Consider the following 5,554-nt stretch of genomic DNA (forward strand, 5'->3'; position numbering starts at 1 on the left):
TCTAGAAAGAAAAATATTTAGGAACGGAGGGAGTACTGCTCACTCAAAATATATTTCTCAGGCTGTTTTGATGAGGTGAGGGAGGGATGTGGTTGCTTTCAAGATAATAAGGGGTTTTCTGCAAATTGGAGCAGAGAAGTGGGCTATTGTTGCAAAAATGCAACAACTTAACTCACAGTCGTTAGATGCAGATCTAATGGTCAGAAATGACGGATGGCAGACACACCACCATCACCAACTGAGTCTTTTATAAGAGTAAGAGTAGAGAAACATGTATAAATTGTAACATTTTGGTTCTGCTCCTTGGCACGATCGATAGATAGAAATAACGATTGGAAACGCTAGGGCAGGGCTATTTCCGCCAGATAAGCAGGGTACGTAGTAGCTAGGTTGGCGCATCGTCGGTTTGGTCACACGCGGTCTGACATGTTCTAGTGTTTCTAGCAAGATGCCCGCGCGTTGCACGAAGTTGATGGAAAAGGTAAGAACAACTTATAAATTGACAGATGGATTACTAGTTACAGTGATGCATATAATTAAGCAAAGGGATCGCACATGTCGGTATTGACTGGAACGAGAATGCAACATCACAATAAGAATTAAGGCCACGATGATGATACGATCGCAGTGGTGGTTACAGAAGGTAAGAAGAAAGCTGCATCCATCAACGTACGACCTCCTCCTCCTCAACTTAGTGCACCGGGCCACCGACCGGCGGCTAAGGAGCGGCGGCTTTTGTGGCGAGGTCGAGGTGCTTCTCAGCAAAGGCATCCAAGGCTTCCAGCCAGTTGAGGAAGGCCAATGTCGTAGCGTCCTCACTGGCCTTGTAGATACCTATGTACACGATTTGCTCGTACACGTGGATGTGTAGGTCGACAAATTCTTGCGGGGAGAGGCGCCTCGCGGCGAGCGCGACCTCCAGGTGGACATTCTTCATGGCGTCAGCGGACAGTCGCAGGGCCACCAGTACTTGAAAGAGGTTCCGGCCATGGAGGCCGATTAGGGTGGTAGGCAATGAGCATCCCGGGCGCGCGGGCTGGAGGAGTACGGCGATGTCGTCCGCGAGCTTCTTGAGGACGGTGAACTTGTTGGTGGTGGCAATGATCATCTGGTCCAACTGAGAGTCGTAGTTGGCGTCGACGGTGGCCATCCACCAACCGGTCTCCAACACCGTCTGGAGACGATCCTCGGCGCCATGCCGCAGGCCGAAGTCGTGGACAATCTGGGACAGCCGCTGGCCGCTCGCGCGCATCGCCGCCATGGGTCTGGAGTGAGCTCTTTTGCGCTTAGTGTAGGTGATTAGGCAAATGCTTAGGTGCGTACGATGTGGTAGATGCATTGGAATGGAGGGGGGCCTTTATATGAGGGCAAACTGCGTTGCATTCACATCGTGCAGCCTCTTTTCTCGGTCCTCCTCCCATTACTTCCCTCATGCATTAATTGAAGAGGATGCATTGGCCGTTCAACATTTCGGGAACCGCTACTCCCTCCCTCGTCTGCATTAAAGCCGTATCGGGAACTACGCCGCCCGCTCTCAAATCGAATAGTACTGCGCCGCCCGCTGCATGCCCGGCTGAACACGCCTCCTCGCCTCCATCAAACCCCTCCATTAAACCCGCATGCAAACCGAGAAACCTACTCCGACCACACGTCCGTTCATGAGCGGGCCGGAATTAAACACAACACCGGCCGAGCTCCTCCCGTCCGCCCTCAGTTTAACGAGGCCAAATGCCAGCCAAGCTCCTACCGTCCGCCCTCTATTTACACGAGGCCAGACAGACAGCGGGCAAGAATCGCACCCCTCCGCCGCTCCCCCATCTCCTCCTTCACCATTTTCTCCACTCTTCCGATGGCTTCCGAGGAGCCGTTCTCCGGCATATTACCTGGCTGGGTGGCCCGCCGACACTACACCACGGTAGAGCTTCCGTGACACACCAATGTCGGCATAGGGTACCTTTGCCGACAGTTAAGTTGTAGCTAACACCAATGCTGACAGAAGAAGAAAGAGTCGGAGGACTTGCTGTGGGCAAAGGTAATGCCGACAGTTATTTACTTCCCGACACTTTATCAGTCGGCATACACCCTACATACGCCGACAAATAGTATGTCCACATACACCCTACATACGCCGACACTTTATCAGACAACATACACGCTACCTATGCCAACAGATAGCGTGTCCACATATACCCTACCTATGCCGACACTTTATTAGCCACATACACCATATCTATGCCAACAGATAGTCTATCAGCATACACCCTACCTACACCGACAGATAGTGCCTTTGCCGACCGATAAATTGTTGGTAAAGTGATGTGCCGCCAAACAATATATATAAGCTCTAAACAGATTCAATTATTATCCACACATCCAGAAGTAGGTTCAAGATGAACACATTGTACAACAATGAAATATATTCACAAACGTGCATATACATTGAACACAAGTTGACAAACACATCAATCTTGACAAAGCATAGTTTTTACCATCTTAACAATCACCCAGAACACACAAGTCACAAAAAGATAGCACTATTTGCTGGTATGAGAAACTTCAACTAGATGATCCAGAACACACAAGTCTGTATCCAGATGCACAAAATGCAAGCTCCAAAATAACCAAATCACCAAATGGTCTAGAAGACACATAAGATCCATGATTACAAGTTGGTTGGTCCATAAACGCTGCAAAGTCATCACGTCCATGTGCACCAGTTGGCTAAGTGCCTGAATTTTTTTCACAAAAAATTGTCAAGAAAGTGGAATCAGCTCAAGTTGTTCAAAGCTCATTTGTGGATTAACACATATTCGATCAATAAATCCTCATGATATCATAGTTAATAGTATGGTTTCTACAAAAGTTATAATTGGCTCACATGGTACTATATAGAACTATGTTCATGTGCTTGCAGTTTTATCAACAATGAAGGTATTGACCATCCAAAACAGAGATCATACAACCCAATAGATTATTTTATAGCCTATTAGATAAGCATTCACTGAAGAAAAGACAAACTCCTTCGCAACCTCTCTAGATTTTCATGATTAAGAGCTACATGACCATGGATAAAAAAGGAAACCATGACACATAGATACACAAGCAATTTAGTGTTAACACATAGGCCAGCAACCTTGTAAAGTGACATTTTAGAATATGTTCTTATGCAATAGCATGTGAGCTAATTACTACTGAAACAAAGAATGTACCTAGTAGTTGAGGTACCCGGCAAAGTAGCCCTCCGTTCGCCACCGATTGCCCACAATAACTCGTGGACCTGGTTCCTGGTGAGGTAGCCTTCCATCCACCATTCGTTATCCGCAGCATGTGGGTGACCATGGTTCCCAGAGAGATAGCCATCTGTTCTCCGCCCATTGCCTGCGCTGCATGCTGGTGGTCATGGTTCCCTGCTTTTGTCAGCAAGAGTAAATGGATTAGTAACTTGTTTCTCGGTGTCGAGCATTGTAATGACGACAACTGTATGTAACTGCACTAATTGCATCTATTTTTTACTCTATAATTATGTTCAATTGGCATAGGTGTACCAAGGTACAACACTGAATATAAGCATAAAAAGTACATGTCTCTGTCAGTTTAATCGCTCAAATATCAGTCAAGTCACAAAATAGCATCTCTACGACATGTAGAGTTAATTTCCAAAGCATGGACTATTAAAAAATAATCGAACCAAGCAGGTACGTATTGCTTTTTTATCAACCAAAAAAAGGGTTCATTGGTTCAGGCCCCTATTGCTTCTGTTCTAATACATAGTTGCTTTGGGAAGACATCAGTATGAATAAAGCCGATAAATACAGTATGCATGCAGATAGATCCTACATACAGAGAAACAAATCATGTCATCTTGTAACTTCTAAACACACTAAAAGGCTAAAGGCATACCTTTACAGATAATTGACCATGATACCTACACTTTGTTCAATGCCCTTCTCGGATTGGTCATCCATCCAGTTTATTCTCTCAAGCATCTACCATAAAATAAAAGTGGTGTTCAGCTGTTACATAATGCCCACTGGATTGTTTCAAATACCGGTCATGAGTTGCACAAACATTAGCAGAGCATTTCCTAATACAACCAGTGAGCCACAATTACAATGGCTAGTGCTGGTAGTAGTGAATTTAAATTACACATGACGCAATCACAGGACAAACTGAGCCATTCAGTTGCAAACTACGCTCTACACTTTGAAATAAGCCATTTGGGGTGCATAGACGTACTTAAATGGCAAAGATCTTGGTCTTCAAGTTGTGGGAGTTGTGCAGAATGTGGACTGGTCGCAGACACATCTCAAGGTTGTTCTGTAGATCCCACCCACACTATCAGATCAGCTGAAACAAAGCAGCCCAATTTTAGTCGAGAGAGTTAAAAGTAGGCACATAAACCATAGCAGTAGTATAAGGGCTCATGGAGAGTAAGAAGAAAAACCAGTGCCTATTCAGTTCCAAGTGGACTCGCCACGCGTTGACTGAAAAACAGCTCATCTGCCAAGATAGTAAGCTGATACATATTAAAATTGTTTGTGATAAACTGAACCAGATCCATAACAGAGTAACTGAAAATTTTCAGGTCCATAGCATTTTTAGAGAAATAAAGCATCACATAACAGAGAAGAGCTTGTCAGACCAAACTAATAGATATAACCAACTAGGCAGGCACATGAGAATGGCAGAAGATAATTTTTCCTGGGATGCAACATACCACATACGGGATCTTTCCTTGAGAGGAGGAAGAGGAGGGCGATGTCTTGGTCCTTCCTGACAGGAAGAAGAGGAGGGGTCTTTCCCTGAGAGGAGGAAGAGGAGGTCGCTGTCTTGGTCCTTCATGAGGGCTAGCGGTGGTCGGTGAAGGCCCCGGCGGACGCGGCTGTCGGTGGCCGTGTCAATGGGGAAGGCATGCATCGATGGGGTTAGGGATCTGGGTTATGCTCACCGCCGTCGGTGGGGACTCGGGCCAACAAAGATGCCCATGTGGTGGCAAAGAAGGGGGCAGGGAAGGCAGGCGATGGAGGGGCCGGGAGCTCGGGGCTATGGCCGCCGGTGGCGGCAGGGACGTGTCCGAGGATGGAGACCCCAAGAACGGCGGCGGCGGAAGTTGGGGGCAGGGCAGAGTGGATAGGGTTAACGCGAGTGGATGTGAGGCTACGGGTTCTTTGGGGGTGAAAACTGGGCCGCTCGCACTGAAATTTTTGGGCTCTCGCGCCTAATTCACGCGGCAATTGTTTGGCCTTTCCTTGCTTGACACGTGTCCACATACGCCGACACTTAATATGTGTCCATACACCCTACCTACGCCGACATATATTATGTCGTTAAGCACATTCCTACGCCGACTGAAAAACTATCAGGATGTGCACATCTACCGACAGATGATATGTCACTAAGTGGTTGCCGACATATACATTGTCGTTGCATGATTTCTGACACATAGTGTGTCTATTATGATGTACATTGGCTGACAGATGATCTGATTACAAACTTCAGAGCTACGTCGACATATCTCCTGTAGAGATTAATAGACCTTTGCCAACAAAAGTGT

At 46.5% G+C, this 5,554-nt stretch overlaps 1 long non-coding RNA gene across 2 annotated transcripts; it reads right to left on the reverse strand.

Annotated features, from left to right (window-relative positions):
* Window positions 1–2,399: 2,399 nt before the first annotated feature.
* LOC109746519 (uncharacterized) lies at window positions 2,400–5,194 on the reverse strand. 2 transcript variants are annotated; one of them, XR_012184915.1, is made up of 6 exons: window positions 4,718–5,194; window positions 4,451–4,500; window positions 4,237–4,347; window positions 3,901–3,986; window positions 3,210–3,407; window positions 2,400–2,729 (listed from the first exon to the last, which is right to left on the reverse strand). It is a non-coding gene; the product is annotated as an uncharacterized lncRNA (long non-coding RNA). The 2 variants fall into 2 exon arrangements; XR_002228824.4 differs by having other exon boundaries at window positions 4,445–4,500; window positions 4,718–5,176.
* Between the last annotated feature and the right edge of the window lie 360 nt (window positions 5,195–5,554).

This window comes from Aegilops tauschii, chromosome 5 (assembly GCF_002575655.3).
Source record: "Aegilops tauschii subsp. strangulata cultivar AL8/78 chromosome 5, Aet v6.0, whole genome shotgun sequence".
Taxonomy (NCBI): domain Eukaryota; kingdom Viridiplantae; phylum Streptophyta; class Magnoliopsida; order Poales; family Poaceae; genus Aegilops; species Aegilops tauschii.